The sequence below is a fragment of the Vicia villosa genome, unplaced genomic scaffold (assembly GCF_029867415.1).
Source record: "Vicia villosa cultivar HV-30 ecotype Madison, WI unplaced genomic scaffold, Vvil1.0 ctg.000063F_1_1_1, whole genome shotgun sequence".
In the NCBI taxonomy this organism is placed as follows: Eukaryota; Viridiplantae; Streptophyta; class Magnoliopsida; order Fabales; family Fabaceae; genus Vicia; species Vicia villosa.
This window is the reverse complement of record NW_026704991.1, coordinates 926,732-938,474: the sequence shown is the minus strand read 5'-3', so window position 1 is coordinate 938,474 and position 11,743 is coordinate 926,732. Positions and strand designations below refer to the sequence as shown.

Below are 11,743 nucleotides of genomic sequence, written 5' to 3'. Positions count from 1 at the left end.
TTTTTGGGTCAAACGGGTCGTCTGTTGACTGTTTGAGCTGCTGACGGTGCGTCTGAGTGAATTGAAGTTTGAAAATTTGTATGATGGTACTTTGAGATATATGGATGTGCATGAAATCCATTTTAGGTCTCAAAAGCTTGTTTCTCCTGTAAAAACAAGAAAACCCTAGTCAGGGACTGTTTGTGTAGGAGACAGTTAAGCGTACCTGATTTTTGTGCAGTGTTGAGTCTCTGCTAATCGCGTGATATTCAGAAGACTTCTAGAACAAAAATCTTGGAATTTTGAATTGTAAAAGATTGATTTGATTGATGGTAAAAAACACTGAGAATTGTACTGCCAGCAGTTTGGTTGTCAACTGACTGTTCAGGTATTGACGTAGCAGTTAGAGTGAAAAATCAACAGTCAAAGTTAATTTCTTTTTTTTTTGTTTTTGTTTTATGTGAAAGATTAAAGTTTATTTACATGACTTGTTAAAAAAAACACAGACATAATAAATAACTAATATTTACTGTACGCGAGCAAAATTACCGATAATAACCCTGAAAATCATTTAATGCACAGAAAAATGAATATTTGACTGGCAGAAAACACATAAAATATTATCTGAGTAATTAAGCAATATTATGACAAATAGTACAACATTTAATACTGACAGTCCAAATATTACATACTACATTGAACAGTACGACGAATAAACGGTACATTTAAGAAATAAGGAATACGGCAAATTTTAAGAATGACGATTGATAACCCATGCTACAAATAGTAACATGTAGATGATTGGGAGCATAAGCATCCCAGGTCCACAGTGTTCCGGGCTATGTAGACAGAAGAAAGACATGATCACCGTAGCAATGGTGATGACCATAAGAAAACACGTTTCCCACCGCTTCGCCATTTTGTCGGGAAAGAAGAAAGGATGGATTATGAAGTAGAAATTTGAGAGATGAATTAGAATTTGATGTGAGATTTTTATGAGAAAATGAGAGGTATTTATAGAGTGGAAAGAAGGATAGAGACGTTGGGGAATGATGTGATTCCGTACAAAAGGAGAATTTGAGTGGAAGTGAGATTTGAAAGAAAGTGTATGATAGTGTTGGGAAAAAGAGAGATGTAGAGAATAAAGTTAGGATTTGATTTTTGAAAAAGAGATTTGAAAAGGTTTTTGAAAATAATGGAATATAGTACAAAAATTAGTGGGAAACAAAAGATAATAATAATCTACTTGTTACCAGTACAGTCTGAGTTTTCTGATTCTGCGCCTGCAAAAAGATTTAACTCTGTACCAATTGTGTCAGTACTATTTATCTGTAAATAAATAAATAGCATGTGTGAAGTAATAAACAGTATTTGGCGTTTGCGTAAGAATAAATTCAACTGCAAGCCAAATTACTGTATAAGAAAAATTCTAAAAACTAAGTGTTTCATATGTCAGGATATTTGTTGAAGTCAAATCCATGATTATATGAGACTCTTAATTTTCAGATTGGAGTTTTCTTGAAAAAAGATGCGGGCAAATTTTGGGGTATAACAGAGTTGCATAAATGAATGGGTCTGTGATGACTTGTTTATGATATTGTGAATGATGCGTTAATTTATACTGTGATGAATGTTTGAATAAATGAAGTTTGTATATGCAGTGTGATGTTATGTGAACATGAACCACGACCTGTGAATTATGTTATTATATATGTTCCTATATCTTTTGTAATCGTATGTTAGTACTCACCCTTTCTGCTGATAAATCCCCTACCATGGGAAATGGGCAGGTACTCAAAAATAGCAGTGGAAGTCCAGGATAGCATTATGGAAGTCTTCCGTGTTGTTAGTTCAAGTCACTCTGATACGTAACACGGGATGTTTTTGGGGATTATTTTATTTGTTATTTTTAGTTGAATTTTGTTACGTATCAGTTTTTGATTCAAATATTTGAGGACCACGATTTTGTGTGGAGTTTTGGAATAAGTTGGCAATTGTGCCGTGATTATTTTCAAATAAAATAATATTTCCGCTGTTTTTATTGATTAATGAGAAATGAATAGATGAAGTAATTGAGACTTCATTTTCTGTTTGGCTTGAAATGATGTGACATTCCACTTTTGTTTGTGAACTCTGATAAATTTTAATTATTTTACCGTATTTTTTATAAAATGGGAAAGTGGGGTGTTCCACTCCCTCTGTCTAATTTTTCTCTCAAACCAAATCTCTCTGCTTCCAGAATTCATTCATCCCTCTCCTATGAAAACAAACATCTTCTTTATTCACTATGATGATGATACAATGCGGATCAAAGTTGAGCTATGCGTGATCGTTAATCAGATGAAGAGGATGTCGCATTGAGTTGTTTGATACAATTTGCAGGTTCGTTGAACGTTGTTGTGAATGCTTCAATCGGTGATGTTTGATGATGACGATGGATGTTGTTGCTGTGTTGTGCAGATCGCGTTGACGATTTGTTGATGAAGTCGTGATGATGCTGCATGTATTGTTACGTTGAAGCTCGATTGTAATGTGGAAGGATCTGCATATGTGGATTAAGGACGCGTGTAATTGGAGATTGTGATTGCTATACTCGGATACCAGCATTGGTGATGATGTGGATCAATTATTTGGAGCTGATTGTTTGTATTGAAGATGAGTCTTCTATCTCGTCTCTTCCACTGGTCACGCATGAACGACATCGACACGATTTGATTCACTCTCTCCTCCTTGCTCCGCGCGTGTCCACCACCCCTGCCTGCCTTCCCCTCTCTCCCATTGCCCATTGCTTTGTTGCGTAATTTTGTAAGTTCAATTTCTTTTCACCATTTTTCTAGGGTTTTAATTGTAGCTTTCAAAATTCACCTTTTCCAATAATCATCCTGCTTGTTTCTTATTCCTAAGAAGTACTAATCAAAATCCTAATTACAAGACACTGGTACCTTACCTTATTGTTATGCTTCCACGGAAACTGACATAGTGTTGTTTACACTCTTTATGTTGGGTCCAGTTCAATTTGAAAATTAAGAATGGGTTCACATATTGATAACGCTAGTTGAGCCCGATTATGTTTTCTTCTTGAACCATACCGTAACGCCAGTTGCAATTCTATATGTGAATAATGAGTTTGTAATGTTGTTTTCATGTTGGTAAAGATGACTCTTAATGTTGTATGTTCATGTTTGAATTTCAATTGTTCAAGAGGCGGAGTTGTTTAATTTTTGACATATGAGTTGTTTGAGCATGGCCTTAGAAGATGACAATGCTCGGGAGAAATCAGCTGCTGTGTATATTAATAGACAACTGCGTGAGGCAGATGAAGCAAATTTGCTTAGTGAAGAAGGTTGTCTTGCTCTCTTTCATGAATAAGATTTTTAAATCAAATTGTGGATAGTTTCCATTGGATATTACTTTGATGTTCTTTCGTACTTTTTATTTAATTCAGGGTTTTAGTCAGAGTTATCAATCCCGGCCGCTATAGCGGCGCTCCGTAGCGGAGCAGCACCCCACTGCGCGATATGTTGGGTGCGGAGGCGGAGATGAGAAAGCGGCCGCTTCAGCCGCTATACCAGGTCGCGGGTCGCGGGTCGCGGGAAACTCTCTGGCGGAGCGGCTCCGATTCTTTTTTTTTTGGCAAAATTACCAGAACGCCCTTGAGAGAGAGAGGTTGAAGAAGAAGAAGTGAATTAGGGTTTTCAGATTCGGAGAGAGAGAGAGAGAGAGAGAGAGAGAGAGAGAGAGAGAGAGAGAGAGAGAGAGAGAGAGAGAGAGAGAGAGAGAGAGAGAGAGAGAGAGAGAGAGAGAGATGTGTTGAAGAATAAGTAAAGTGTCAGAAGAAGAAGTGAAGAGGTAGATGAATACTTAGATAAAAAGAAGATAGAGTGTCATTGATTACATAAATCTTTATTATTATTTTTTTTATAAATGTGTTACAGCTGTAACTCACTCACTGCAACTCTATATACTAGTAGCTATTATTATAAGAAGTACAACTGTATAGTATTTTAAGAACAATAAAATAACCTAATATTAAGTTTACAATAGTTGTCACTCATTTAAGAATAAATAGTTAATTTATTTATTTATTATTATTATTTAATTAATTTGATTTTTATAAAAGGGTTTTTTTATAAATTATTTATATCATGTATATATTTAGTCTAAATAATAGTCAATTATAAAAAGTCAACAAAAAATGTCCTGCTATTCCCACTATTCTCATTACTGGAGGTTGGCCGCTCCGCTCCGCTATCCGGGATTAATAACTCTGGTTTTAGTTTTGTGCCGAATGAATGTGAATATTACTAAAGTACTATATGTGCTTTTTTTTTTTTCTTTTCCTGACTTCATGTATTTTTAGGTACAGTGTATTATATTTTGATATTTAAATTGTTGCTTAACATTTTCTTTATTACATATATGCATGTTTATGGTGAGAGACCCATGACTGATCCCTTGAAGCTAGTAAGGTTTGCTTTCTTTTTAGGCTGTATTTTGTGTGCTAGTTTATTAGTATTAATGTGCTTCTTCCCAAGGGCCTTCGTTGAGCCTTTCATATAGTTTCCTTATGCTCTTGAATTAGGATACCTTAACTTAAACATTTCAGTTTTGTCTTTCAACATAATCATTTTTTTCACCAGGCGTTGTATTTAATTCTTTCCATCACTATATGAACCTCTTTGCAATTCATATGATCGGATACCTTAACTTTTGAACAATTCAATTTAGTCTTTCAATATAATGATTTTTTACATCAGGGTTGTATTTAATTTTTCCATCACTATATGACCCTCTTTGCAATTCATATGATATTTGCAGTGAATAAGATGATTATATAACCAGTGTTGTGTATCCTAGAATTTTCAGATACAGTTTGACTTTGAGCATTACCCTGGCTTGGCATATAAGTGAACTCTTTAAAATATTTTGTGAAATTATACAACTATTTTATTTGTAATCCTTGATTTAATCTATAATTGATTTCTCAAGTTTAAGATGTCAAGTAGGATTATGGGTTGTAGCCTTTCAACCTTTTTCTTGAATTTTACTTTTGAATGTTTCTCTAATATGCAGCTGCTACGTGTAGAGTTGAGTGTTATTTTGTGTGGGTGCATTTTGCTTTTTATTTGTCTGCTCAAAAGCATAAGGGAATTTAACCTTCTTACATACTACAAACTGGGCTGGAGCTTAATGGGAACACAAGGAATCGAAAACCACCAAGAAATGATAAGAAAAAGTTACCAGCTTCTTCTGCAGGTATCCATAAAATGCTAATTATTTAATTAGTCGCTTGCCAATTTTTAAAGATACTATTACTATATTATAATAATCACAAGTTTTGAAAATTTTTGTTATGATTTATCGATTGTGATTTCTTCTTAAATGGAAGTTGTTTTGTTTTTTAGAATGCACCTTACTCCCTTTATCTCACTTTTGGACTCCTTTAATTTTTTACTTACTTGATTCATTGTTAAACTTATTACTTTCTTTGACTTTATTACTTTTAAGACTTTATAATTACTAATAACTTATATGACGTTTTTCTTTTTTAGGCGGCTAACTATTTAAACATCAAGAACTTGCTTGATCTTACATGCAAGACTGTAGCAGGCGGCTAACTATTTAAACATCAAGAACTTGCTTGATCTTACATGCAAGACTGTAGCAGACATGATCAAGTGAAAGACACATGAGGAGATCCGTAGGACCTTTAACATTAAGAATGACTTCACTCCAGAGGAAGAGGAGGAAGTTCATCGTGAAAACCAATGGACTTTTGAATGAATTTCTTCAAGGATATGTCTAGTGGGTTTATGTTATATTTCGTTTTATTCATAGAAGAATTTTAAGTTAGGTCTATCTAAGTTTATTAGTACTTGATTATCTTTTGGTTTATGTTTGTTGAGTCCGTTCACGAATATGTTTCTTCGTTGAAAGATTTTAGTGCATCTTGAATTGTAACTAATAGTTAGTTATGATTGGCAGATGCGTTTATATGCTACACTGTCTTGTTAGTGAATTATGTTTTGAAGATTTTTATGTTTTTCTTATTATAAAAATAGCGACCTAAATGTGGTCTGTGATGTAGGAAAAATATGAAAAATAGGTACCAAAAAAATTACAGGAAATCCACCTCGATTCCGCAAAAAAAAACCTAATTTTTTATGAAAGATATTACATCAGGCCATTAAGGCAACCGATGTAAAAACCTATATTTTACATCGGGCCATTAAGGTAATCGATGTTAAAACCTATATTTTACATCGGGCCATTAAGACAGCCGACGTTAAATACTGTAGTTATTTAAAAAAAAAGAATTAACCCGTATTTCACATCAGATATAACAGTCAACCAATGTGGTAGGTGGATTTTCACATCGGGCTGCTTACCGATGTAAAATGTCTTTGATTTACGACATCACTTGACTTTACATCGGACCCAGACCCAATGTAAAATGTGTTTTTTTCCCGATGTAAAAAGTCTTTCCTGCACTCGCGAACCTTGGATTTCCTCCATAATAAGTGAACTATCATAACCTCCACCGCCCAGTCATTAAGGGGTTGTAACTCCCGTAACGTCGGGGTCCTTTCATACGTGGATAACGGTTACAACTAACTAGGGTGGACGAATCCGACCCTACTGATGATAACGTCCACCGATTTAGGGAATCCGTTTCAATTGGGCTGAGGGCCCTAACCGGGTATAAGATTCGCACCGAGTTGAAGGTCTATGTCGAGCTGAGCTAATAGCTTCCTATCTCTTTATCCATCTTATCTTGTACCTACATTCCTCCTCTGGTGTCGGCTTTCCTAATCGGCCTACACATTCTAAATATGTACAAGACCCCCCAATCTAGAGTTCCGTAGGGATGAATAGTTTGGTCTGTCAAGAAATTATGTTAGGCCGTGTTGGTAAGTCGGGCCCATATGCATTCCAACAGTCAATTTTTTTAACGTGTGTCAATGGGTTTTCAAAATCATTTATGGGCCTGTCTTTTCAACACGTGTGAGTAATGATGACTTTTATGGGAAAGGTGCACTAACCCCATGTCCCCATAACCCCAAGCATAAGGTTAGAAACTTCAAAACATTTGAAATTTGCTCTCCTTTCATTCTTAACCGATTCGATCACTCCACGCGTGAAGATTCTTCAAAAATAAACCTTTCTTCTTTCTCCGACATCTACTCTTTAGGTAATATCCCTTCATCTTTTGCATATTTTCTTTTCCTTGTATTATGATTATTCTTTGAAAATGTAGTATGTCGGGGAGTATTTCCATTCCCCAAGCTATTTTGAGAGAATACAGTCTTTCTCGGAGACCATGCATGGACTTGTGTAGAGAGCACATGCGCAAACTCTCTTTAGATCTTTTATTCTGACCCAGAATCTAAATCATCAGGTTCCGAAGAAATATTAGTGAGCATGAAAGGATCCTCCATAAGTGCTGAAGTTTTACGCTATAAGAATAGTTCATTTATCCCTAGATACATAGAAAAACTATAGGGAAAGCGCTGCATTTCCTCTTTCGAAAGTGAGGAAGATGTTATTTTAGAAGTTTGTGAAGAAGGTGAAACAGTATGTTCGCTTCCTTCACAAGGAGCTAAGGATGACTTTTCTACTTCTATATAGGACCCCTAGATGACTTCAAGATTTAATTCCCCTTCTCTGATTTGATTGTCGATCTTCTAACAACCTTAAATATAGTCCCAACACAGATACATCCAAATGATTGGGGATTTATTCAAGCCTTTGAACTCATTTGAAAATCCCTTGATATTGACCCCACTTTAGGTATATTTTTCTCCTTTTTTCGAGTTGAAGGGAGTTTGTAAAGGTAGTTGGGTATCCCTTAATGGAATTCTGGGTAGAAGTTTCCTTCGAGTTTATACCTCTAATTATAAGTACTTCAAAAATTGATTTATCCGAGTAAAGGGTGGTAATAGGTGTCTAAATGTTTTGTATGGACAAGGTGGTGATCAGCATTTTCCCCTCTACTGGTCTAATGAAGTATCAAGGTGAAGGAAACTTGTAGCATTGATGTGGAAGCAGTTAGGATTGTGTGTACCGGATCTCACGGTTTCGAGACACAATGATCTCTTGGGGTCCTCGCAGAGAAGGTCAAGTGTTTCATAGAGAAGGTTGTGGAAAGTGATGATGCATTTGAAATACTAAACTAGAACTTGGAGAAAAAAATGAAATTGGTTCATCGAGGATGATAGTGAGATTTTGATTTCGATGAAGTGAAGGTGGGGGTGAAGGTGAGATAGTGAGATAGCTGAGTTACAACTCATATTAAGAAAAACTATTGCATCATTTTTTATTATACTTTTTAAGAGTAAAAAGAAATATCATGTAGATATTTTTTGAATACATTAAAATGAAAAATGTGATTAGCGGGATCGAATATGCGACCTTCAAATAGTGTGTTATTTTTAATAATTATGTGGAAAGCATTTATAATAGAGCTTACTATCAAAGCACTACTATAGGAATACCTTTTTATTAAGGTTTCACATAAAAGAGATTATTAAACTTCTATGTTTTTTTTTGTTAATAACCTATGATATCATTTTTAAGCAAAAATCTATTATAGATTTCAGTTTGAAATTTTTATAGCACTTTACAGAAAAGCGCTATTATATTAGTGCTATTAAAGATCAAAATTGTATTAGTGACTGAATAAGAGGATATGCATCAAGTATGATGGTTGTGTCATTCCTATTCTTGAATTTGTGTTCTTTTTAATAGGTTTTCACATTCCCTTTAATGACTTTGAAGTAGACGTTCTAAATCATATACTAATTTATCCTCTGTGAATGCATCTAGTAAGTAGGGTTCTGGTTCAGTAGCGTTTTGTTATTCTATAATTTATGGTTTTTCTCCCAATTGTACAGGTATTCATATTATGTGCGAATGACCCGTAAATATATTAAAATGGAAAAACAGTGTTGTTCTGGTTTAGGTTACAGAATAAACCGAAAATTTATTTTCGATTTGAAACCGCAAATATACTTCCGATTTTCAACCAAATTTAAACAGAAATGGTGCGCACCGGAAATATATTTCTTGTTTTGGAGAGGCATTTAAGGAATTGCATAAGGTGCTTCTTTTAGGCATGGGGTGGAATAAGAATTTCCCTTTTTTGATAGATCAATATGATTATAGCTGTTTATTCTCGATTGTGCGGTTTTTACAGATTAAATATAATAGATCGCTTATTTAGTTTATCGGAGTTTTTCTAGTAGTATGAAGCAGGTTAATATTTCCAATATGTTTTGGTTGTCTTTCACTGGATTTTAAAAACAATTTCGGTTGGTATAGGTGTTGCGACACTGACTGTAATTGTCGCATTGCGAATTAACCATAATTTATTTTTTAATATAAAAACTGTGATAACGGTATTGATATCGATATCTTATAAAACCACTTTGCCACGGTCATTTTCTCTATCACAACCCGTTTTTCAAAACTCTGGTCTTTCATATTGATATCTATATAGTAGTCATAGAAATTGAAATACAGGTTCATCAAATTGTGTGCATTTTTCTAAAAGAATTTAAACTCCATCGTTATCATATTGATTCATATTTTCCTTATAATTTTGAAAATTGAAAAACAACAATATATATGATAGATTCCCATACAGTTTTGTAATAATTAGAAGAAACACTATAATTACAAAAGAGGTATGATACTTTATAATTATAATGTTTCTCGCCAACTATAATTATAACAACAAGGATGAGTATATGTCATGTATTTTTTTCTATTTTCATAGTCATTAAAAAAAATATGAATCATTTTGATAATGACGAAATATCAATTCTTTCTGAAAAACATGCACAACAATCTGACAAACCTATGAGTTATAACTTATGAAGAAATATATTCAAGACAGAATGTGCTTCAATTTCTATAACTTCCATGGATCAATATGAAAGACTACTACTTGTTGTCTAACATATCAATATTCAACAATCTATTAAAATGAAGGTATAACAAAAAGTGATTTTCATCCATGTCATCTAACTTTTTTGTGTTTCATAATTATATATATATATATAGCTATATCTTTATACTATAATTTTTTTTAATAAGCAATTGATTATAATAAGATATCACACTAGGGGTGCAACCCTTACATCGACGAAACACTAGATTGTTTTGATACAAAGTAAAGGAAATTTATACCAATCATAAAAGTTTATCCTACTAGGAAGCTCCTTGTTGCTAGCCCATCTCCATGAGAAAAACATAATGTTTGATATGACCTCTTCGAAGCTAAATGTTCCATCTTCAAATACCATATTATTTCTCATATTCCAAATACACCAAATTAATGCTATCCAAATAGAATTTAGAACAACTTTAATGTTGGTGTTTTTCACCTTTTGTGGGATACTCCTAAAACTCTTGAACTCCTCTAAAGAAAGCTTCAAATCATTCCCCAACCACATGTAAATTTTAACCCATACCGCCTGTCATACCCCAATTTTTGACTCTAAGATCATACATCAATTGCATTCAATCATCAATCAAAAGCACCATTGTGAGGCTTTGTCTTTGATACTGTGATTATCTCTGAGGGGAATTATCGAGCATTTATAGCCTTTTATTTGTTTATACTAACCAAAAATCAAAAAAATATGTGTTTTGTCTCTTTTGTTTATATTTTACAGGTAAAAGATCGGGCAAAAATCAAAACAGTGCAAGAAAACAATTTTTGAAAATTTGAAGGTGGAAATCGATTTACCCCTGTGGGAAATCGATTTCCTGTGCGCAAAATTCAAAAAAATATAAGGAGGGAAGCTTGACATCATTTTGGCACCTTTTTATTTGATCATTTTATCAATTTTCCACCTCATCAAAATTAACTCCTTCATTAAACCCACTTAAACATCATTTTACCATTTAAATCCCACTTTAATTACCAATTAACCACAAATTAATTACCAAACACAAAAAGACCAATTTGCCACTACTCCTGCTCCAATTCTATAAATAGAGACCTCTACTCTCTCATTTCTCAAGCTTTGAGAGCCAAAAAACCCCTTGCAATTTCTCTCCTCATCCCTACCAAATTCACCAAAGCTCTTTATTCTTTCATAAAGTTTGTGAGTCACACCTTGAACCTCACAAACTTTGAGCTAAAACCACCATCCATTTCACTTTTGTTCTTCAATTGTTGAGAGATCAAGATTTGTGTTGGTGATTGTTGAAGTGGATCTAAGTTTTGTTCAAGAATTGGTAATTTTCATCATCCTTTTCCATCTACCATAATGTGATTCTTTGTTGCTTGTGTTCAATGCATCTTGGATGCTATATTGGTCCTATTTGATGGTGATTTGATGGAAAATTCGTGCTCCAATGGATATGTGATCATAAGGTGTTTGTATGTTTGCCTAAATCAAGTTTCAAAGTTCATAATGCTGTTTTTTTGAAAACTGTGCGCAGGAAATCGATTTCCTACAGAGGGAAATCGATTTCCACTCTGTTTTTTGCGCCAGATCTGAATTCTGCAGGCAGGAAATTGATTTCCTACAGAGGTAAATCGATTTCCAGTGAGGCAGAATGCTTGTTTTTGCTATTTTTGACTTGTTTTTGGTTCTAACTGTGAATACAAGATTACACTCAAAGAGGTTTTTGATTTATGGCAAACTCAAATGAGCATTCAAACAACAAGGAGGAATCAGAAAAGCAAAGCATTTGATCACTCATGAAAGCACAAGGTGATCCACTATGCATATAAGTCGACTCAACACAA

At 34.0% G+C, this 11,743-nt stretch overlaps 1 long non-coding RNA gene across 1 annotated transcript; it reads left to right on the top strand.

Annotated features, from left to right (window-relative positions):
• Nucleotides 1-4,410: 4,410 nt before the first annotated feature.
• Nucleotides 4,411-5,986, top strand: LOC131623394 (uncharacterized). Its single transcript, XR_009290191.1, has 3 exons — nucleotides 4,411-4,448; nucleotides 5,053-5,235; nucleotides 5,532-5,986. It is a non-coding gene; the product is annotated as an uncharacterized LOC131623394 (long non-coding RNA).
• Nucleotides 5,987-11,743: the final 5,757 nt, after the last annotated feature.